Source organism: Lepisosteus oculatus, unplaced genomic scaffold, assembly GCF_040954835.1.
Source record: "Lepisosteus oculatus isolate fLepOcu1 unplaced genomic scaffold, fLepOcu1.hap2 HAP2_SCAFFOLD_45, whole genome shotgun sequence".
In the NCBI taxonomy this organism is placed as follows: Eukaryota; Metazoa; Chordata; class Actinopteri; order Semionotiformes; family Lepisosteidae; genus Lepisosteus; species Lepisosteus oculatus.
The window spans coordinates 1,327,122-1,350,372 of record NW_027167988.1 but is presented as its reverse complement, the minus strand read 5'-3'; the positions used below and the strand labels follow the sequence as shown (position 1 = coordinate 1,350,372).

Below are 23,251 nucleotides of genomic sequence, written 5' to 3'. Positions count from 1 at the left end.
CCCATCAGTCGGGGTCTCCTCCTAATCCCCGTCTCACCTGTAACAATCAATGACGAGGCCCCCCTGTCCGTGAGATTTAGTACTCGCGCAAGAGACCGGGGGCAGAGCGCGAACGCGGTCCCCCGCCCCCAACAAAGTTGGCGCTCCGGGTTCCCTCTCGGGGCCCTGCAACACAGAGGAAGGGCAGCGAGAAGGAGCCTCTTGCTCTGACGCCGCAAGGCCACAAGAGGGCGGAGGCGCCGCGCGCCCGGCCGACGTGTTGGACCGGTGCGCTTTACGTGCTGAAATAAACACGCGAAAGCCCCGAAATGTTTCCAGAGTGCTGTGCACTGGAGGTTTTTGTCTGGTGAAGACTTGCCTGTTGCTCCTCCGTGCAGATTGTTTGTCCTCCTCCAGTGCGGGACGAGCCAACACAAGGGAGCGCATTCGCCAACATCCAGGCACGCAATGCGATTTGGAAAGCAGCTCCTTTCCAAAGAGTTGCACACGAACGATCCTTCAGTCCCGCTCGGGGGGCACGGAACCCCCGCCACACACAGCTTCAAGTAGCGAGTCAGGCGCCAGGGCTTTCGCTTACGGCCACACCACCCTGAACACGCCCGATCTCGTCTGATCTCGGAAGCTAAGCAGCGTCGGGCCTGGTTAGTACTTGGATGGGAGACTGCCTGGGAATACCAGGTGCTGTAAGCTTTTGCTCTCCCGGCCAGCAGGGGTCGCCGTTGGTGCCGTAGGCTTTGGGAGGAAAACCTGCAGGATGGAAAGGTGATCTATAGCCTCATCTCTAGAGATGTTTTGTTGCTGTGGCATGTGTGTGACCCATATTCAAAAAAAAAAACCCGTCTGTAAAACGAATATCGAAGCTGCCTCTAAATCTGCAAATGAAGATGAGTCGATAAACCACTCGTTTTTCGTATAACTAGACATATATTCATTTGTTACCGATTTCATTCATTGAGCACGGATACAATAGAGGTACAGCCATTCACTGTTTGACATGTCTGCACTGGTACAGAACCGAGCAATCAGAAAACGGGTGAAACTGTCTTTAGACTCAGCATACAGTACCGAGGCCCCCCATGACCAAATAAAGGCTAACCTCGATAATCAGCCTAAAGAACGCAGACTACAGCAAAACGACTGACTTTGAAAAGGGAATGAACGTCCGGAAGGAGTAGTGGAACTAGCTTGAGATGCTTCTCCGGACCCCTAACTAAAAGCCAGCGAGAACCAGCAGCGGCGTCCACTCCTGTCGAACCGGGATCCTTCCGCAGCCACGCAGCTCGTGGTGTCCTAACCCTCCCGTATCTGATTTTGGACCAAGCACATCAGGGGAGAGCGCGAACGCAGTCCCCCACTACCAGAAATTATGCAGTCGAGATTCCCACATTTGGGGAATTCGCAGGGGTCAGCACAGCCGGAGTGCAATGGCCGAGCCTCGCTCTGGGTGAACCTCCTTCTTGATCAAGGTATCTCCCCTGCCAGGTAAGTATGAGTTAAACAGGCCCCTGCAAGCGGCCCGCACCCACAGCACAAATCGCGCAGCCTAGGCCACCTCCTCGCCCCGCACGCCACCGCCTCCTGCTGGGCCCACTCTTTCACACACTCACACGCCACACTAACACTCAAAAGTGTGGGCAAAACGAGAAAACGAGCGCGCCGTTTCCTACACATCTGCAGTCGCCGTTGCGCATTCGCAGCATGTCCCGGGATGCAATTCGGCCTCATTTGCATAACTCCAGACCGGCAGATCGCCACGCAAGCTCGCGACGTGCGCCTGCCACACACCGAACAAACCTTTTCAGCAATTTCCAAAAAACGGGCCTGCTCGCCTGCCCACAAGGCTCCGTCTCTTACCTGCTCTCCAGAGCCTGCTGCCTTCTGTGCTTTTCTCTCGGCACCGCTGCAGTGCACACAACTCCTGCAGCGGGAGGGGGGGAGAAAGTTCCCGCGCTCCGCCGCAGGGAAGGCTCGCTCCGTGCGCACACGTCCTTTCGATGCCAGTCCAACAAGTGCTCCGCATTAGCTGCGTCGGGGCTCCGGCGTGTCGCACCTCACCTAACCTCGCACTGCCCCCTCCTTGAATGTCTGCCGCTGGGCATGCCCCGCTCTCCTCCGCCTTATCTTATCGCGTGTGAGCACCGACAATGGCCACAATGCCGGGGAATGGCACCTGTAAAGTGTTAATTGGGGCACAGGAACAGCCCGTCTCGTCTCGGGGGGGCCGGCTTCAGAGACAATACAGCAAACACAGCGGGGCGGGGGAAGAAGACGACACCACATATGCGGGTACATTCAGCTCCGGCGGGAACGAGACATTTGTCGGTCTTTTCAAGTGCCGAGAGCCGAGCAATCCTTCACTTGTATCGTTTCTCCCCGGTGACTAGATCTGGCCCTGCGACTCTCGACTGGGCTCACCCCCGGGGCAGCCCAGCAGGTGTGAGCCTGGCCGGCACCCGGATGGGAGATTCCACCCCGGAAAAGCTCCGGTTGCTGCTGCTCCTGCAAGAGGTGTGACTGGGACCAGTAGGGAGCGCTCACCCTGCGGGCTGTGTGGATCTCTTACGCCCCAGCCTCCTGATGGCGACACTCTGCTGCACAAACAGGCGCCGTCCTTCGGGGGAGGCGTCAAACCGAGGTCCCGACCCTCCTTGGCCATTAGGAAACCCCAGGGCGTCTCTCAAAAAGAGACGCCGGGGATGTCCCTCTGGTGTTAGTGCTCCCCTTTACCCATCAGTCGGGGTCTCCTCCTAATCCCCGTCTCACCTGTAACAATCAATGACGAGGCCCCCCTGTCTGTGAGATTTAGTACTCGCGCAAGAGACCGGGGGCAGAGCGCGAACGCGGTCCCCCGCCCCCCACAAAGTGCGCGCTCCGGGTTCCCTCTCGGGGCCCTGCAACACAGCGGAAGGGCAGCGAGAAGGAGCCTCTTGCTTTGACGCCGCAAGGCCACAAGAGGGCGGAGGCGCCGCGCGCCCGGCCGACGTGTTGGACCGGTGCGCTTTACGTGCTGAAATAAACACGCGAAAGCCCCGAAATGTTTCCAGAGTGCTGTGCACTGGAGGTTTTTGTCTGGTGAAGACTTGCGTGGTGCTCCTCCGTGCAGATTGTTTGTCCTCCTCCAGTGCGGGACGAGCCAACACAAGGGAGCGCATTCGCCAACATCCAGGCATGCAATGCGATTTGGAAAGCAGCTCCTTTCCAAAGAGTTGCACACGAACGATCCTTCAGTCCCGCTCGGGGGGCACGGAACCCCCGCCACAGTTAGTACTTGGATGGGAGACTGCCTGGGAATACCAGGTGCTGTAAGCTTTTGCTCTCCCGGCCAGCAGGGGTCGCCGTTGGTGCCGTAGGCTTTGGGAGGAAAACCTGCAGGATGGAAAGGTGATCTATAGCCTCATCTCTAGAGATGTTTTGTTGCTGTGGCATGTGTGTGACCCATATTCCAAAAAAAAAACCCGTCTGTAAAACGAATATCGAAGCTGCCTCTAAATCTGCAAATGAAGATGAGTCGATAAACCACTCGTTTTTCGTATAACTAGACATATATTCATTTGTTACCGATTTCATTCATTGAGCACGGATACAATAGAGGTACAGCCATTCACTGTTTGACATGTCTGCACTGGTACAGAACCGAGCAATCAGAAAACGGGTGAAACTGTCTTTAGACTCAGCATACAGTACCGAGGCCCCCCATGACCAAATAAAGGCTAACCTCGATAATCAGCCTAAAGAACGCAGACTATAGCAAAACGACTGACTTTGAAAAGGGAATGAACGTCCGGAAGGAGTAGTGGAACTAGCTTGAGATGCTTCTCCGGACCCCTAACTAAAAGCCAGCGAGAACCAGCAGCGGCGTCGACTCCTTTTGAACCGGGATCCTTCCGCAGCCACGCAGCTCGTGGTGTCCTAACCCTCCCGTATCTGATTTTGGACCAAGCACATCAGGGGAGAGCGCGAACGCAGTCCCCCACTACCAGAAATTATGCAGTCGAGATTCCCACATTTGGGGAATTCGCAGGGGTCAGCACAGCCGGAGTGCAATGGCCGAGCCTCGCCCTGGGTGAACCGATTTCGATTTTTAAGAACTTTATTTTCTTTTCACAAAAAAATACAGGACATCACAAATCAGAAAGCTTTACATTCATATACATACTTAAAACAGTATATATGATCACATCTCATTACATTTTGACATGGTAACAGTTACATAGCAACAATTTTCTTTTTTTCTGGTGCAAATCACATTCTTTACTTAAACTTGATAATGTTTTTCACAGTTTCTTGAGATATTGACCTATGCTCTCTATTTCCCACAGATTTTCTGCTTCCTCCCTCCCTTCTCTCCACAGATCTCTGAGGTAATAGTTCTCTCGGGTGATGAACAGGGCCAGGCTACCTGCTGCCTTGACTGGGATCTCGATGCCTTTGAACAGCCCCATGTTCCTCACTCTCCACAGGGCAACTTTCCCACTGTTCACCACGGCCCAGATCCTGTCAAACACGTCAGGAGGAAGTTTGACAGGAGAGATGCCGTATATGACGAAAGCAGCGGTCAGGGTAAATTGGGGCGAGAGAGCCAGCAACCAATCTTCAAACTGTGCCCAGAAGGCCTTAGCAAAAAAGCAGGACCACAGGAGATGGGATACAGTCTCCTCCTCGCCGCAGCCCACCCTAACGCAGCGAGGGCTGGGGGTGAGGCCCCTACGGTACAAGAAAGTTCGTACCGGTAAGCACTGGTGGACGACACTCCAGGCTAAATCACTGTGAATGTTGCACAGAAACTTAGAGGATGTGTGTTTCCACACCTTCCTTGTTTGGGCTGATGTTAAAATGCCCACATGGGTCTGCCTATTGTTCTGGGGTGCAACGAAATCTTCCAGTTTTTGGACGCTGACATCTCGGAGGGGAATATGGCCAATTGGGTGAGATCTTAGAAAACTTTTAACTGTCCCATAAATTGCAGGGCATGTGTCAGAGAGTGGGACGTCCAGCTTGGGTCTGACACCCCACACTCTGAACACCTCCCTACCTACCCAGAGCCTGGAAAAATAAGTCCAGGTATGCGCTGCAGGTGCTGTTGCAAAGCCTCTCAGCACAGAGGCCAGGAAAATGCACAGCAGCTTCGTAGCAATATCTGGGACAGACTTCCCCCCTGAGGGTAGCGGCCTGTACATTATTTCCCTTCTGAGTCTTTCCTGCTTCCCACCCCATAGAAATTGAAACATCAATCTCCTCATCACCGCCGCAACACGGTGTGGGATTGGGAAGGTAGAAGCCAGAAAATTCAAGACAGGCAAGAGCTCGGCTTTGATGACCAGCACCTTCCCTGTCATGGTGAGGTCTCGGTCCTTCCATTGCATCAGTTTTTTGTTTAAGATTGGCAATTTGTTCTGCCAATTTACTGTTCCCATCTCTTCTCCAAAATACACCCCCAGGACCTTAATTCTCTTCTCTTGCAGCCTGAGATCATGTCCTTCTTTTGGCTCCCTCCAGTTCTGATAAAAAATCTCACTCTTAGATTTGTTAATTTTTGCGGAGGAAGCCAAAGAGAAACGATCACAGCACTGCAGAGCTCTGCTAATTGAGGCATTGTCAGAGAGGAGCAGGGTGACGTCATCCATGTATAGAGATGTCTTTACCTCTCCTCCCCCACTTCCAGGCACTGGTATCCCATTAATGGCCTGATCCTGGCGCAAGGCACAGGCTAAGGGCTCCATAGCCAAAACGCATAACAAGGGGGATAATGGGCAGCCCTGCCTCACCCCTGAACAGACTTCAAAGGGGCGTGATCTATTGCCATTAACCATGACTCTGCTGTTGCTACCTGTGTACAGCAGGTTAATCCACTTTCTCATGATGGGGCCAAACTTCATGTGCTCAAGTCCCGATGTTAAGTACTGCCGGTTTAGGCGGTCAAAGGCCTTTTCTAGGTCTACACCTAAAATGCAAAGAGGGAGGGAGCGATCCTCAGAGTACAGACAGACATCCCTCAACAAGGCCAGGTTGTCGCTCATCAGGCGTCCTGCTATCCCACAAGTCTGTTCTTTCCCTACCAGTGAGGCCACTACATTTTGTAGGTGCAGGAAAAGGGCTTTGGACAGGATCTTAGTGTCCACGCCTAACAGGCTGAGGGGTCTCCAGTTCTTTATGTCATTTTTTGCTCCTTTCTTAAACAAGAGAGAGATAGTGCCTTCTCTTAAGGAGTCAGGCAGCAATACTGTCTTATATCTTTCCTCGAATAGGACCAGTAGCGGATCCTGAAGCAGATCCCAAAAGGTGCAATAAAATTCTTTAGGGAGCCCGTCAGCACCTGGAGTTTTCCCCTTCTGTAAGCTCTCCATAGCCTGTCTCAGCTCTTCTACTGTCAAATCCCTCTCAAGTACTTCCCTATCTTCTTCACTCAAAACGTTTTCTAGCTTTGAGGTAAAAAAATGAATTTCTTCATCCTTTACCTCTGTAGAGCTGTACAGTCTTGAGTAGAAGGCCTTGGTGCAGGAGAGGATAGCACTCGGCTCTGTTCTCTCTCGTCCCTCCTCATCAACTACACTTTCCATGACAGACTTGGAGCCTATCACTTTCCTGAAAAAGAAGCGAGTACACTTCTCATTTTCTTCCAAGAACTGCACTCTGCCTCTTAACAGCACTCCTCGACTACTTTCTTCGGCTATGCTCCGGATGTCCTTTTTTAAAAGGGTGATATCCTCGAGCACATCGAAGCCACTGTGCAGCATCGTGTAGAGACGCTGCAGCTGCCTCTGTTTCCTGGCTAGCACTCCTCTCCGTCTGGCAGCAGCCTTCCTTCCCTCAGCCATGAAAAAGGCCTTTGTCCTCATCTTCACCTCCTCCCACCACTCTCCTACTGACCCGTACAGACACTGCAAGGACAGCCACTGTGATAGTTTCTCCTTGTAGCGGGATACTACCCCCTCGTTCTCTAGCAGCTTTGTGTTGAGTTTCCAGAGGCCTGGGCCAAAGACAGTCCCGCCCTGGAGTTCCACTCTACACCCTAAAGCCTGATGATCTGAGAAGAAGACAGGCTGAAGAGTGACCCCAACAACTTTCACTCTCTCTGAGACAAAGCAATAGTCAATTCTGGAGCTGCTATTCCTCCCTGACCATGCATATCCTGCTGTTGTGGGATATATACATCTATATGTGTCTGAGAGTTTAAAGTCTTGAACTAAGTTTTGCAGGGCCAGTGAGCTGGAATCCAATTTTATCGGAGAGCTAGACTGCCTGTCTGTGTGCTCTAAGATACAATTAAAATCCCCTCCCACTATCACGTCTGTGCTACTTAACAATAGGGGAGAGAGTGCCTTGAGTAGCTCCACCCTTCCTCCCACGTCAGTAGGACAATACACATTGATTAGCCGCAGGTTAACGGTCCCCCATTCCACATCCACACACAGCAACCTGCCATCTATGACCCTCTGAATACTTTTCAATTTGAAAGCCCATCCTTTGAAAAGAATGGCCACGCCAGAGGCTCTGTTGTTATTGTCCCCTGACCAAACAGAAGGCCCTTTATCCCACCTATCTTCAAAGCTTTTATACCTCTCTTGATAGGCTAAAGCACACTCCTGCAACATCAACACATCTCCCTCTCTCTGTTGGAGGTAATCAAAGACACACTGACATTTAACTCCGTCATTGATACCTCTGGTGTTAAGAGAAATTATGTTTAGAGCCATATTACATAAGAAAGTGGAACCAGTCTTTACAAAACACATTTCTCTTCGGTCTCACCTGTTACCTTCTTCTTTTTCTTTTTCTTCTTACCAATTTCCTGCCAGCCATCCTCTGAATGAGCCTTCATCAGGGTGGCAGCAGTAAAAGCATTCACGGAGTCCATTTCAAGGAAGGGGGTAGAGGGAGGGGTGGAGGGGTTCCAGCTGTCCCCATCGCCATTCTCTCCTTCCTCCTCGCTCGGGGAGAAAACAGAGTCATTTTTCCTTTTCCTCAAGTCCAGCTCCTGGGAGCACTGAGGGGAAAGGGGTGCAGCCGATGCACCAGTCTCCTCTTCCCCCTCACCCACCAGCTGTTGCAGATCCTCCGTGATGGACTGGATGGAGGAGAGGAGGGCATCTGTAGCACTTGCAGAGTCTGAGAAAAGCAGCTCCGCTGAATCCTGGGTATCGTCGCTGGACCCGCTCCACCGGGGGGCCCCACACTGGCCCTCGTTCTGAGGAGCAGGAGTGGGGGAGGGGTCCTCGCTGTTCTCGGGGGTTTTCAAACCCTCGTGCTTGTCTGGTGCAGTCTGCGGTTGTGGGAGCGTAGTGGATTTCTCTTCCACCGGCCCCGGAGCCACAGCAGGACTGATCCTGGCTGGAGGCTGAGACTCTTTGTCCAACAAGGGTTCTTTGTTTGACTTGTTGTTTGCTTTGGCTTTTCGGGCCGGTTTGGCTGAAACAAGCACTGCCTCATCCTTTCTCATTTTGAGTTTATTGGCGTAGGCGTGAGGGCAGTTCTTAAAAACGTGTCCTTCCGAGCCACATAAATTGCACTTTGGCAGCATTGAACAGTCAGAGGCTAAATGTCCCTGTTTGCCACAGGTCTTGCAGCATTTCACAGTGCAGGACGATGCCAGGTGTCCCACAGCACCACAGCGCCGACACACCTTTGGTTGTCCCACATAAAAAACATAGCCATTGCAGGCGCCCAGCCGGATTGTAGAGGGCAGGTGCCTTAAGCCTCCATTTACATTGTCCGGTAGTAAGCGAACCTCGAATTTCCTTGCTCCTGTTTTTATACCGTCAACATCTCTAACCTCAGTTCCATGGTGGACGGTGCAGTACTGGTTAAGCCAGGTGTGAATGTCCTCCGTCTTTGCCAGTTCCGAGAACATAACAACATGCACCGTTTTCCTCTCTCTCTGTGTCAGAGGCTGCAAGTTGATCTTCTCAAGTGCAGGAACTTTCCCTCTTTTTGCCTCAAACACATCCACGCATTGTTCAAACAGAGGATAGGTACCAAATACAACCTCAAATGCTTTCTGACCTGGGAGAGCAAAGATGAAATCCAAGTGCCGAGGTTCAAAGCCAAGTTCCTTCTGTAACACTTTTCTGCTGAACTGCATACGATCCATGAAGAGGTCATCCAAAAGCTCAAAACGTACAGCATTCTTGCGGGATCCAAAGGTTGCCATCTCAAACTGCAAAACAAACACTGCTTCCACAAAACAAGAAAACAATCCAACTACTCCAACTACAGGCTGATCAAGGTATCTCCCCTGCCAGGTAAGCCGAGAGCCGCAGGCGATGAGCCCGGAGCTGAACGGGCCCCACTGGCTCGTTTGTAAGGCCAGGTGCATTGCCAACCACGACCGGCAGGGCAGAGGCCTTGAAGGCAGCCTGGGCTCCTGCAGCTGTCCAGCCACGCACTCTGGTTTCTCTTCATCTCGTACAAATCTTTTGCCTTTTACTAAAGATTTCCATGAAGAGGAGCATGAATGAGTTCCATACAATTTTTGTGCTTTCCTGCCTTCGGGTGGGGCGCAGCTGGGCTGGTCAAAGAGAGAAAACAAAACCGCTCACAATCACTCTTATTACTGCGACTGTGGCCGTCTGCTCTGCGAGTCCTCGGTCTCCGCCTGTCTGATTGGTGCTCTTTTCTTTGGGGGGCGGGAAGTGTCCGGCCGCAAATATGAAGCGTTACAGCAACGACATGCCATGAGACGATTGATAACGATTTCCATAGGATCCACGCGGTTGCCTGGCAACCATCAGCTTTGCGCAGTGGCAGTATCGTAGCCTGTGAGGTTTAGCCGATGTGCGATTATTGATAGTTGAAAACTTTTCCCAATACCCCGCTTCCGCCGGTTTGCAATACAATCGGCGAAAGCAATTCTTGACAGTCTCGTCAGAGACTGAGCAAGGTGTTTAAAGACAGATTTTGTCATGGTAACATCATGGTAGAAAGAAACAAGCTTGTTACGTCTCAACAGAAACACTCTTTAGCTCTTTCAGCGTTATGCAGAGAACAGCGTCTGTCGAGATCACTTTTGAGTCAGCGCGAAACGCCGTGTGCTGTCAGTTTGATTTCATATTGCTCGTAGCGGCGCCCGGCTTTTGTCTGTCAAACGTTAGGTTGCCCTTCTTCATGCTGCATCGTCGGCATGAGTGGAGCTTTTTAAACGTCTGTACTTACTGCGCCTCATAAGAAATCGTTTGTCCCCGTTCAAAACAGATTGTGCGATGTCCTGCAGCGTTCGCAAAGCAAACCTTTGACAGTTTGAAAGAGGAATTTATTCTGCTTCCTGTGCGTGCAGTAGTTACAAAGTTGAACGTCTTTACACGATCTGCCGCAGATCTTACAAACGAGCCAGTGGGGCCCGTTCAGCTTGGGGCTCATCGCCTGCGGCTCACGGCTTGCGAGCATGCCCAATCCGTGCGATAACTCGGAAAACACCCGGCCACACTGTGCCGGAAACGACGCACTCTGGGAAGCCGCTATGCAAAGCGAGGTCCCAAGATCCCCTGCGGCCGGACACTTCCCGCCCCCCAAAGAAAAGAGCGCCAATCAGACGGCCGGAGACCGAGGACTCGCGGAGCAGACGGCCACAATCACCATTACAAGAGCGATTGCGAACGTGCTTGTTTTCTCTCTTTGACCAGCCCAGCTGCCCGCCACCCGAAAGCAGGAAATCACAAAAATTGCAGGGAACTCATTCGTGCTCCTCTCCACAGAAATCTTTAGTAAAAGGCGAAAGAGTTGTACGAGATGAAGAAAAACCAGAGTGCATGGCTGCACAGCTACAGGAGCCCAGGCCGCCTTCAAGGCCTCTGCCCTGCCGGTCGTGGTTGGCAATACACCTGGCCTTACAAACGAGCCAGTGGGGCCCGTTCAGCTCCGGGCTCATCGCCTGTGGCTCACGGTTTGCGAGCGTGCCCAATCCGTGCGATAACTCGGAAAACACCCGGCCACACTGTGCCGGAAACGACGCACTCTGGGAAGCCGCTATGCAGGCAAGGTCCCAAGATCCCCTGCGGCCGGACACTTCCCTCCCCCCAAAGAAAAGAGCGCCAATCAGACGGCCGGAGACCGAGGACTCGCGGAGCAAACGGCCACAATCACCATTACAAGAGCGATTGCAAACGTGCTTGTTTTCTCTCTTTGACCAACCCAGCTGCACCCCACCCGAAGGCAGAGAAGCACAAAAATTGCATGGAACTCATTCATGCGCCTCTCCACGGAAATCTTTAGTAAAAGGCGAAAGATTCGTATGAGATGAAGAGAAACCAGAGTGCGTGGCTGCACAGCTGCAGGAGCCCAGGCCGCCTTCAAAGCCTCTGCGCTGCCGGTCATGGTTGGCAATGCACCTGGCCTTACAAACTAGCCAGTGGGGCCCGTTCAGCTCCGGGCTCATCGCCTGCGGCTCTCAGCTTGCGGCCGTGCCCAATCCGTGCGATAAGTCGGAAAACACCCAGCCACACTGTGCCGGAAACGACGCACTCTGGGAAGCCGCTATGAAAAGCGAGGTCCCAAGATCCCCTGCGGCCGGACACTTCCCGCCCCCCAAAGAAAAGAGCGCCAATCAGACGGCCGGAGACCGAGGACTCGCGGAGCAGACGGCCACAATCACCATTACAAGAGCGATTGCGAACGTGCTTGTTTTCTCTCTTTGACCAGCCCAGCTGCCCGCCACCCGAAAGCAGGGAAGCACAAAAACTGCAGGGAACTCATTCGTGCTCCTCTCCATGGAAATTTTTAGTAAAAGGTGAAAGATTTGTACGAGATGAAGAGAAACCAGAGTGCGTGGCTGCACAGCTGCAGGAGCCCAGGCCGCCTTCAAGGCCTCTGCCCTGCCAGTCGTGGTTGGCAATACACCTGGCCTTACAAACGAGCCAGTGGGGCCCGTTCAGCTCCGGGCTCATCGCCTGCGGCTCACGGCTTGCGAGCGTGCCCAATCCGTGCGATAACTCGGAAAACACCCGGCCACACTGTGCCGGAAACGACGCACTCTGGGAAGCCGCTATGCAAAGCGAGGTCCCAAGATCCCCTGCGGCCGGACACTTCCCGCCCCCCAAAGAAAAGAGCGCCAATCAGACGGCCGGAGACCGAGGACTCGCGGAGCAGACGGCCACAATCGCCATAACAAGACCGATTGCGAGCGTTTTTGTTTTCTCTCTTTGACCAGCCCAGCTGCGCCCCACCCGAAAGCAGAGAAGCACAAATATTGCATGGAACTCATTCATGCTTCTCTCCGCGGGAATCTTTAGTAAAAGGCGAAAGATTTGTACGAAATGAAGAGAAACCAGAGTGCGTGGCTGCACAGCTGCAGGAGCCCAGTCCGCCTTCAAAGCCTCTGCGCTGCCGGTCGTGGTTTGCAATGCACCTGGCCTTACAAACGAGCCAGTGGGGTCCGTTCAGCTCCGGGCTCATCGCCTGCGGCTCACGGCTTGCGAGCGTGCCCAATCCGTGCGATAACTCGGAAAACACCCGGCCACACTGTGCCGGAAACGACGCACTCTGGGAAGCCGCTATGCAAAGCGAGGTCCCAAGATCCCCTGCGGCCGGACACTTCCCGCCCCCCAAAGAAAAGAGCACCAATCAGACGGCCGGAGACCGAGGACTCGCGGAGCAGACTGCCACAATCGCCATAACAAGACCGATTGCGAGCGTTTTTGTTTTCTCTCTTTGACCAGCCCAGCTGCGCCCCACCCGAAAGCAGAGAAGCACAAATATTGCATGGAACTCATTCATGCTCTTCGCCACGGAAATCTTTAGTAAAAGGCGAAAAATTTGTACGAGATGAAGAGAAACCAGAGTGCGTGGCTGCCCAGCTGCAGGAGCCCAGGCCGCCTTCAAAGCCTCTGCGCTGCCGGTCATGGTTGGCAATACACCTGGCCTTACAAACGAGCCAGTGGGGCCCGTTCAGCTCCGGGCTCATCGCCTGCGGCTCTCAGCTTGCGGCCGTGCCCAATCCGTGCGATAAGTCGGAAAACACCCAGCCACACTGTGCCGGAAACGACGCACTCTGGGAAGCCGCTATGCAAAGCGAGGTCCCAAGATCCCCTGCGGCCGGACACTTCCCGCCCCCCAAAGAAAAGAGCGCCAATCAGACAGCCGGAGACCGAGGACTCGCGGAGCAGACGGCCACAATTGCCATAACAAGAGTGATTGCGAACGTTTTTGTTTTCTCTCTTTGACCAGCCAGGCTGCGCCCCACCCGAAGGCAGGGAAGCACAAAAATTGCATGGAACTTATTCATGCTCCTCTCCACGGAAATCTTTAATAAAAGGCGAAAGATTTGGACGAGATGAAGAGAAACCAGAGTGCGTGGCTGCACAGCTGCAGGAGCCCAGACCGCCTTCAAAGCCTCTGCGCTGCCGGTCGTGGTTGGCAATGCACCTGGCCTTACAAACTAGCCAGTGGGGCCCGTTCAGCCCCGGGCTCATCGCCTGCGGCTCTCGGCTTGTGGGCGTGCCCAATCCGTGCGATAACTCGGAAAACACCCGGCCACACTGTGTCGGAAACAACGCACTGTAAGGCACCTTGAAGCGTGCACCCCCAACATTCTTCTTTGCACATCTGTGAAAGGTAAACTCTTGAGCAAACTCTGAACCAGCTCTAAGGAAACTAATCCGATTAGACGTTACTTTGACTCATCCTTTAAGGGACCCTTGATAATTGGAGAAATCAATGATTTCGAATGAATTCTGTATGCGTCAAAAGACAGCTATACACAGAAAACATGCAGGACACTGCTCATGATGTTTCCCGAGCCGAAACACAGTGCGTTTTTCCAAGCCATCTGACAAAGCCCGCCCACTGAAAACTGCAGCAGATCGTGTAAAGACGTTCAACTTTGTAACTACTGCACGCACAGGAAGCAGAATAAATTCCTCTTTTCAAACTGTCAAAGGTTTGCTTTGCGAACGCTGCAGGACATCGCAAAATCTCTTTTGAACGGGGACAAACGATTTCTTATGGGGCGCAGTAAGTACAGACGTTTAAAAAGCTCCACTCATGCCGACGATGCAGCATGAAGAAGCGCAACCTAACGTTTGACAGACAAAAGCCGGGCGCCGCTACGAGCAATATGAAATCAAACTGACAGCACACGGCGTTTCGCGCTGACTCAAAAGTGATCTCGACAGACGCTGTTCTCTGCATAACACTGAAAGAGCTAAAGAGCGTTTCTGTTGAGACGTAACCCAGTGGGCAAAAGACGTATAATATACGTCTATTAAACGCATACCTTAGACGTCTAAATGTGGTCTGCAATTCGTCTAGAATGAAATTCTAATATACGTCTATTGTTATACGTCAATTATACGTCTATGATTAGATGTTCATTATACGTAAATGGTTGGAGTTCTATTATACGGATAAATTTAGAGGACTATTATACATATATGGTAGGAGTTCCGGATAACTTTAGAGGACTATTCTACGTATATGGTTGGAGGTCTATTATACGGATAACTTTAGAGGTCTATTATACGTATATGGGTAGAGGTCTATTATACGGATAACTTTAGAGGTCTATTATATGTATATGGTTAGAGGTCTATTATACGGATAACTTTAGAGGTCTATTATACGTATATGGGTAGAGGTCTATTATACATCAAAGTTAGGTTTTACAGGTGTAGAAACTAGTAAATCAACCCAATGATTTGGTTTAGAAATTTATTCTGAAAATACACATTCACACCTGAAAAATATGTATTTCAAATTATACATTGTATACAATCAATCAACAATCAACATATGGGCAATAATCATAAAAAACACAACTAGTCTTAAACTTCAGCTACAAATTCTGGTAATATGGCAATATACAGTATAGTAACGGCAAACACAAACTAATTACATTAACACACTAACTCAAAACCACATTTTGATTCAAATATACATTTTAAAATGTACAACTTCTATATTTCCAAGAAAAAAAATATTACAATGGAAGTTAAGACGATTTTTGTCCACTATTTGCAAACCCTGTGTAATTGTCCTAACAGTTAGAACCAAAAACCTAGTATTTTCAGAGTCCAGATCTCCTGGCCCCCTGCCTTGCATATGCATTCTTCAAGTAACACATTGCGTGCTCCTTTATTTCTTTTTCTGCTGATTTAGGGCGGGACTTCAGCACCGCAGCTAGGAGAAAATTATATAATATTACTTCCCAAATTAATGATGATTAATATCTTCTTTAGTATAATCTAAAAAATGAACGGTTTACTAAGCTCAAAGCTGAAATAAATGTATAAAATTTGGCTTGCATCATAGAAGTTGAGCAATAAAGTCTGTCCTAATTAAAGAGTACCCAAAGTTTGAAAGTACAACATAGAATAAGAATAGAGAAACGGCAAAACGATTTAGTGTCATCTTCCCCATTCACACCATTCCCCATTTCGAATGAATTCTGTATGCGTTAAAAGACAGCTATACACAGAAAACATGCAGGACACTGCTCACGATGTTTGCCGAGCCGAAACACAGTGCGTTTTTCTAAGCCATTTGACAACGCCCGCCCACTGAAAACTGCAGCAGATCGTGTAAAGACGTTCAACTTTGTAACTACTGCACGCACAGGAAGCAGAATTCCTCTTTTCAAACTGTCAAAGGTTTGCTTTGCGAACGCTGCAGGACATCGCACAACCTCTTTTGAACGGGGACAAACGATTTCTTATGGGGCGCAGTAAGTACAGACGTTTAAAAAGCTCCACTATTTTTATGTGCCATTTTTTGCTTATTCACTTACTATTTTAATCAAAATAATATTAAGAAAGATCTGTATGTATTCAGATAGTATTATTATTGTTCATACTTACTCGTCAAAAGAGGATTGCTGAGATATTTGCGGATATACTTCTACGTTTGAAAAACGTGTCCAAAATGGTGACCAACGAATACTAGCAATGCATTGTGGTATATAACCGGAAAATATGCTGGGTTCGATATTTTCTCAACGTATGCGTTTATTAATGTTGTCGATATTATGGTTGAAATTTAACATTGATAATACATCGCGGCTATGTGCCCCCTGCTATGAGCTGATGTGCAATTTTAACGCATGCAGTTAGTAAGGATCGGTCACTGTTGTATGGTATTATATACAGTATAATGACATTATGGAATAGGATGGAGACAGGCCTGGCATCACGGGGGGAGGGAGGAATGTCGCCCCTTCAGTTTTGGGCAAAAAGATGTACCTAACTTACCTAGGAGTATACGGCACTCTGCACAGTGTACGAAGTAATTTTCGCAGTAATTAATTTATTATATTTACTATATTTATTATACACGTGTAAATTAATTACTGCGAAAATAATTTACTTCGTACACTGTGCAGAGTGCCGTATACTCCTAGTTGCGGCACACACGATACATACAGTAAAAAGCCTCAGGCACTGTGTTAGATGTGTTTTCGACGTTATATATGCGTTTATTAATGTCGTCGATTTTACGGTTGCAATTCGACTTTGCTTATACGTCGAGGCGACGTATATATACGTATAGCCGTATTTTCGCCGTGAATATACGTATATTCGACGAATCAGTGCCCACTGGGTAAACTCTTCAGCAAACTCTGAACCAGCTCTAAGGAAACTAATCCGATTAGACGTTACTTTGACTCATCTTTTTACGCTAGGGTTAGGGTTAGCATTCCCACGCTACTTAGACACTTTGTTTACGCTCAGTGCTTGATTTTGGGAACTTCAGGACGAGTGGGAATTTTCTCCTATCTGTCAATTCTGTTTTGTTTTGGAGACTCTTGGCTGCCTATGTTGTACAGTGCAGCGTGAAGGAAACATTTTCCAAAACTGTGTCAGCTCAAAAGTTGTAAGAAAACCTCTCCAGCTGCTTTAACTCTCTTCATTTTTGTCATTTAATGTGACACTCGATGTATAACTGGAGCCTCACATATGCAAATGGTGAGGCTCCAGTTTGACACCCAGTTCAATACCACTTTACAGTAAATGACAAAAGCATGGCAGACTGTGCCGGACCGGCAGATTACTTCAGCTTATTTTTACCATATTAAACAATGGAAATCCAACCACTTGCATTTGTGACACTTGATTTTGGCTGCACCTAAGACACTCTTAAATCTTCAAACACATTTCTCTTCTCCCGCAACACTCTTGTCTGTCGGCGCTATGTGGCAGCGTTGCATGACAACCCATCTCACCACGGAAAGGAACCTAACAGCTTTGGTAAGAGAGGAGAAAAGGACCTGGCCCGTACGCGGCTCAAACCCGCAACCTTGGCGTTACTAGCACCACCATCTAACCAACTGAGCTAACCGACCTCACAACAGTGGTCCTCTCTGTGCTGCAAAAAATCAAGCTCAGGGAATTTCTTTTGTCCTTTGAATAGAAAGCCGTGTAATTCAGTGTACGGGCTTTCTCGTGCAGTTTCATAGTTCTTGTAACCCAAATCCTACACTGGCCTGAAGTGCCCCCCCATTTCACAGCATTTTTCAGCTGATTTAAAATGTACCTAAAGGAGAAGCATTATTGAAGACCATCAATTACCAAGAGCTTTTGTCAAAGGTTTTGGTGGTCATTTTTAATGACCACAGAGCACTATGACCTCGGTTTTACATCTCATCCAAAAGACAGCGCCCTTTTTCCAACACAGCTTCTCCGTCACTATATTGGGACATTGGGACCCGTACAGACCTCAGAGTGAGCGCCCATTAACACCACTTCCAGCTGGAAGCTTTGTTTTTCCCTGTAGCTCACCCTCATCCTGGTACTGACCTGGCTCACACCTGCTTAGCTTCAGTGGGTTTTCAGTTGCGAGTTGCAAAAGTTGGGATACAAGTGTAGCGGCAATGCTTGTTAATAAGACAGAATTAAGTGTTGGTATGCTGTCCTAAATGAAGCCCCATCTCACCCCCCATCTCTGTGGTGCAGCCACAGAGAAAGTATTCATGCAGACTGATTTAAGTTGTTTTCTTTTGATAGGGAACAGCTCCCAGACAGAGATGCACTTAGCTAAGCCTGGCTATCATGATCAATGGTCATCCATTGGCGCCTATCTGTCTAGGGAGTGCTGAATGGACATCTGGACTGCATTCTTAAGTGTCAAGAGTAAGTGACTTATATCTCACCTTGACCAACCAATCAGGGACTGGCAGGGCGTGGTAATACCACGTGGGTCTCCAATGCCCGCCAAACTCTCAACCAATCAGCACACATCTGTGTCTTGGTCAAAAAGGGAGCGCAAGCTCAGATCGGGGCTCTCCTTGGCCATTTTCGCGCATCCTCAGAGACAATCACGTGACAACTGCTGTTGTCTGCATAGGGACTTGGACTTTGTTCTAAGCGCGAGGCCAAGCATCCCGTACGTACTCAGAATTCTACTAACGTGAATGCTCCGTTTGATCAACGGCAGCCTACAGTTGGACCCTCGTCGACAACCTGAATAGCTTATTCAGAAGCAGCGCTGGACCGGGAACGAACCAGTTTCTTCCCAGGCAAAAGAGTGACTTGTGAGGACTCGCGGTCACACTCTGTGCATAGAGACTTTCTACTAGCCAGCCGGACTGCTGGTAGATCCCCTCAGAGCAACGACTGCCCTGCGCGCCGCAGTCAGATTCCTCCGCCCGTCCTACTCCGAGCTGCACCTTGACTGGTTGGCTGGTAGCCAGAGGACGCCGACACAACGCCCATTGGACAACCGCTGGAACAGAGGCTGCAACAGAGCTTGTCAGCTGGTTTGGTGTTCGTGCCGGGAAATTCCAAATCCATACACAGTGGATAAGTTAACCCCATGTTCTACATTGCGTCTCGAGAATTCAATTGTACCTCAACACAAGTTGTTATCAATTTAATTCATGAGTAATGTATTTACTTCCGAGTTTAGAGTAACAATGGGTAATAACACTGATTAGCGATTTGGTAACCGAACGATATATATTGACATATATTCTCTGTTGTGTATCTCTTTGTGTTTGCATCTCTTCGAGATTATATATCTTGTATATTGATAACCCTCACAGTAAGGTCTGCCGCTCGTATCCAGGCAGACTAGTATATGTTTGGTGCACAATTTATATTAATAAATGTATCTCGTGTATTGAACCCGTGTGTGTGCGTTGTTAGTTGTTCTGGCGATTGATTTTCTAAAAGCCCCAACGAACAACCTCGTGATTACTGCTACAATTAATAAGTGTCTCAGTAAACCCATCAAACCACTACATTTAATGGCGTCCCTGGGTGGGCGAGTTTAGAATGAAATGAGACTCAATCGCACAGAATAACTGATGTTGCTGTGAGTTCAAGTTCAGCACAGCACCGTGGCTTTTATACGCGAATACCGGGTGTGCTGATAACTGCGTAAAGAAATCCCCCTGTTTTCTAGCGTTTAGTGTAACGTGTGCTGATTGGAAATCCATCTGCTCGGGTGTTTAGATTCCATACTGTATTTTGGTAAAAGGAAAAAAAGTAATACTCTTAAAGTTTCTCTGACGTAATGACAATGGCTGCTAAAATGTCTGAAGTGGAGTCGCTTATAAGTACTATTTCTAGCGACGACAATCCTGGTTACTGGAGCGGTATCGAAAAGTTGAACTTTGATGATATTGAGAAGCTGCAAGTAGATTTAGTAGCTAAGGTAGCGAACCAGCTTAACACAGGAGGGTCTGTGAACGCAGTTCAGGTCCTATCTAGTTTCGCCTTAAATCTAGCTAAACAGCTGGAACCGTCTTTGTCCGAGCTGACAAAGTTTCAAACGCTTCAGGGAAAGCTAGAAAGATATAAGGCGGAGCGAGTTGAGTTGTTGGATATAATCAGAGAAAAGAGAGTGAAAAGTGAGGAAAGTGAAGACAGACTCAGGGAAGTTTTAGGTAAATTAGATGACCTGTCTGCTAGAGAAACTGCGGCTGAGGTAGCTAGGAGAGACCTAGAAGCGAGCTTGAAAGAAAAAGAAAAAGAAATTGAGAGTTTAAATGAGCTCAGCCAGGAAAGGCAAAAGGAGTTAGATGCTGCCGTACTGGAAGCAAAACAGGCTAGATCCCACTTACATGCCAGCCCACCTAGCAACCCGGAGCGCTCACCCAGGAGGTTTCTCCCGGCCAGGGTCTGTGGTCGGATCGGCATGGGGGAGATCGCCGAGTCCTGCGCGAGACGCAAGGGCGATTCAATTCAGGCATAGACCCCCTGCTCCTGATCACGGCCGTCTCCCTGCCCACGGAGAAACTGTAAAAATTAACCTCCACTCCCTGAGGCAGTTAGCCAAAGATGTAGAAAGGTTTGACCCGACAGTGTCAGGGAATAATGTGGAGACCTACATTGATGAGCTGAGATATACTTTGCAGTTTATGCCCGAAGCGTCCGAACAGGAAAAGGCTATGTTAGTAAGGAAAACTACCAGCCGAGCGGTCCACGAGTGGATGTCTAGACAAGGACCTGAGGTCTGTAATAGCTTTGAGGAGCTGTGTCAGGCAATGATCGGAGAATTTTCGGCTTTTATAGATCCCATATCTGCCGTGGCCACAGTGCACCATATTAAGCACGAAAAAGCTGAAGCCCCTCGCGACTTTTACCCCTATTATATAATATTTTACTATTATATAACTTGTAAAATATTACCCCCGGTCCATTCTCTTCCAAAAGTGAGAAACACCTGTTTTCTACATTTTGTCTGTTTTAAAACCATATCTCTTTAAACCAAACCAAGAGTTTGTCTTTTGCACTGATATTCTGATTCATTTCAATTTCAAAGAAAAAAAAAACATTATCTTCCAAAGCATCATAAAATTGTCCATTCTTCCAGACTCTACTTCTCTCTTGTAGTAGTACAGCAGACCTTTCCAGGTGAGCAGATCACAGAGTCCGAAATATGCTTCCTCCATCAAGCAAAGTACCTGAACATGACTCGGTCTTCATAAAAGCGCCCCTGTAATAAAGAAATTAAATCCAAAATCAAGAGGGCAGTTGCCTACTGAAGTTCAAGAAGTCATCAATTTTAACCTAGCAACACATTAAAGGCTGCATCTATACAAGTACGATTCTAGAAATGCTCACCAGATTACGTTTTAAGAAAGAACTGCGCCTCAGGTTCCGCCGAGATCTTAACTCGGATGGCAGGATTCAGAGTCCGGAGTGCGGACTGATGGCGCACGGAGGGTCCACATACTGTGGATCCCTCAGTTTTCTTCCGCGTGTTTAAACCGCCAGCGTGTGGCTCTCCTGTCCCCGTGACCTCATTGCTCTGCTCTCGCCTCTGTGCAGCCGAGCCCGACTCATGGTAAAGTGGAAAAAAATATGCCCTCAACGTGGGATTTACTCTGGATCGAGGATAGATGTCACCTTTTTATCGTTGAACAGGATGTATGTGATGTGGCGACTAGGTTCAATTTTGTATCCTTTTAAAAGATTAAGGACTGGGGTGAGCGGGATTTATCACCCTTTCAGCTAAGAACCCAACGTGAGCACCGTTTAAGCTGCATAGACTCGGTCGTTTAACTCTTCTCCATTAGCAGGGTTAAGGTTAAAGAAAAAAAACATTGCTGACTTCTTTTTTTTTTGCCAGCCGCGAGCGCTGATTAGCGAGGTTTGTATTTCATGTTTTGCAAGTTGCATCCATTTTAAGAAAAACAAGTCGTTCAAGACAGGAAATGAATACTTGCATTTAATTAAGTCTAGGCGTATGCGGTTGTCCATAATGACCAGTTCTGTTCGAGAACACAGCACAAAAAAAGGCACCGCTGGGATTCGGACCCAGGATTTCTTGTTTACTAGACAGGCGCTTTAACCAACTAAGCCACGGCACCCCGGGAGTACTGTTTTTTTGCAGCCACTTGGACACACCACTCAGACACATCTGCATTCGGTGTGTGCTCCGCCTGCTCGCTGAGCAAGTTGCCACCTTTACATACAATAGCAACATCGACACCAAGAGAAAGGATGACAAATGGCTGTTATCTGGAACTTTTCATGTCCAAGGAGCTCAATGTGCTTTCTGTGTACAACAGGGCCACTGAACTCCACACTGGCCACTGAACCACAGCAGTGGCTTGCTGGCTTGACATCTCCCAAGGAAAATGTTGAAATCGCATGTGGAACAGGAAAAGGACCCTCGAGTACGAGGGAAAAAAAAGAAAAAGATCATCTGGAGCGTGCCAACCCGTGTCTGGACAGCCCAGTTTCATTGACGAGGTGGCCGAGTGGTTAAGGCGATGGACTGCTAATCCATTGTGCTCTGCACGCATGGGTTCGAATCCCATCCTCGGCGCTCTCTATGTCTGACACGTGTGCCTGTTAGATGTTGGCCCTCCTTCTGTTTGCTCCAGTACTAGAGCTGTACATTTTCTAGCGGTGGCTGAACATGGTATAGTAGGCTAACGTCGGTATCGAGCAGTGGCAGTAACAGTATTTACGTGCCGCTGCTGCCAAGTGGCTCTGGGTTGAGACCGCATTTTCACTTACTTGCAGCACAAACGGAGAAAGCGATTTTTGACAGTCTCTCGAGAGACTGCGCTAGGTGTTTAGGGATAGACTTTGTCAGTTCCCCCTGGGATGATGGCCTCTCAAATAGTTTGTGATTCCTCTAGACGTTTATACAGTAGAAGCCTGCTTCGTGGCTTAAATCCAAGCTAAGGAAACGAGTTAGAGGTCTGATGCAGAACTGCACTGTATGTGTGAGGAAAGCTGCCCCCTTCTGTTCCATGTCGACCGAACAGAGGACTGTAAAGGATACGACCAAGAAACTTTAGGATGCTGGTTGGAATCCAGCTCCAAAGAAGCCCCTTTGGGTGTTATGTCATGAAAAAGTAAGAACAGAGAATCTCCCTTTGATCAAAAGCGCAACAGAACTGTTTTCCGTGGAGCAGGTTTCAGACCCGTAGACCTGTTTTATTTGTATGGCATTCGTAACCGCGCAAAACAAGGACAATTCCTGCGTCTAACACGAATGTAAATGCTTTTGAAAGTGCAGTGTGGTGCAGCTTGTAAAATCCTTGTCCACATTTGTGGTTTGTTGATGTTTTTTTTCTGTCTGCCAAAGTTGCATTTTGACATCCGGACGGTGAGACTTTATCATTTGAACGTGAAGCCAGCCTTAAACCCTCTAAGGCGTGTCTGTCTGCCGGCATGTATCTTGTGAAAGGTATTTTTTTTTTAACGGAGAGCGACTTTAAAAAGGTTTCCGCAGACACCTCGCACTCCGGAGGAGGAATGCGGCGGCGGCGAGCTCACTGTAGTTGTGGCCGAGTAGTTAAGGCGATGGACTTGAAATCCATTGAGGACTCCCCGCTCAGGTTCGAATCCTGCTGACTACGGCGTCTGCT

General features: G+C 49.1%; 12 non-coding genes across 12 annotated transcripts; 4 read left to right on the top strand and 8 right to left on the bottom strand.

The window, feature by feature from the left end:
• Positions 1 to 571: 571 nt before the first annotated feature.
• On the top strand, positions 572 to 690 carry LOC138229324 (5S ribosomal RNA). Its single transcript, XR_011185755.1, has one exon. It is a non-coding gene; the product is annotated as a 5S ribosomal RNA (ribosomal RNA).
• Positions 691 to 1,326: 636 nt separating this feature from the next.
• LOC138229393 (U1 spliceosomal RNA) lies at positions 1,327 to 1,490 on the bottom strand. The gene has a single exon (XR_011185813.1). It is a non-coding gene; the product is annotated as a U1 spliceosomal RNA (small nuclear RNA).
• A 2,455-nt stretch (positions 1,491 to 3,945) lies between these two features.
• Positions 3,946 to 4,115, bottom strand: LOC138229416 (U1 spliceosomal RNA). The gene has a single exon (XR_011185833.1). It is a non-coding gene; the product is annotated as a U1 spliceosomal RNA (small nuclear RNA).
• Positions 4,116 to 9,379: 5,264 nt separating this feature from the next.
• Positions 9,380 to 9,496, top strand: LOC138229558 (U5 spliceosomal RNA). Its single transcript, XR_011185968.1, has one exon. It is a non-coding gene; the product is annotated as a U5 spliceosomal RNA (small nuclear RNA).
• A 230-nt stretch (positions 9,497 to 9,726) lies between these two features.
• On the top strand, positions 9,727 to 9,868 carry LOC138229510 (U4 spliceosomal RNA). The gene has a single exon (XR_011185921.1). It is a non-coding gene; the product is annotated as a U4 spliceosomal RNA (small nuclear RNA).
• A 759-nt stretch (positions 9,869 to 10,627) lies between these two features.
• LOC138229593 (U5 spliceosomal RNA) lies at positions 10,628 to 10,742 on the bottom strand. Its single transcript, XR_011186003.1, has one exon. It is a non-coding gene; the product is annotated as a U5 spliceosomal RNA (small nuclear RNA).
• Positions 10,743 to 11,132: 390 nt separating this feature from the next.
• On the bottom strand, positions 11,133 to 11,249 carry LOC138229586 (U5 spliceosomal RNA). The gene has a single exon (XR_011185996.1). It is a non-coding gene; the product is annotated as a U5 spliceosomal RNA (small nuclear RNA).
• Positions 11,250 to 11,642: 393 nt separating this feature from the next.
• LOC138229596 (U5 spliceosomal RNA) lies at positions 11,643 to 11,757 on the bottom strand. Its single transcript, XR_011186006.1, has one exon. It is a non-coding gene; the product is annotated as a U5 spliceosomal RNA (small nuclear RNA).
• Positions 11,758 to 12,148: 391 nt separating this feature from the next.
• On the bottom strand, positions 12,149 to 12,265 carry LOC138229588 (U5 spliceosomal RNA). Its single transcript, XR_011185998.1, has one exon. It is a non-coding gene; the product is annotated as a U5 spliceosomal RNA (small nuclear RNA).
• Positions 12,266 to 12,656: 391 nt separating this feature from the next.
• LOC138229595 (U5 spliceosomal RNA) lies at positions 12,657 to 12,773 on the bottom strand. The gene has a single exon (XR_011186005.1). It is a non-coding gene; the product is annotated as a U5 spliceosomal RNA (small nuclear RNA).
• Positions 12,774 to 13,164: 391 nt separating this feature from the next.
• On the bottom strand, positions 13,165 to 13,281 carry LOC138229591 (U5 spliceosomal RNA). Its single transcript, XR_011186001.1, has one exon. It is a non-coding gene; the product is annotated as a U5 spliceosomal RNA (small nuclear RNA).
• An 8,834-nt stretch (positions 13,282 to 22,115) lies between these two features.
• trnas-gcu (transfer RNA serine (anticodon GCU)) lies at positions 22,116 to 22,197 on the top strand. Its single transcript has one exon. It is a non-coding gene; the product is annotated as a tRNA-Ser (tRNA).
• Positions 22,198 to 23,251: the final 1,054 nt, after the last annotated feature.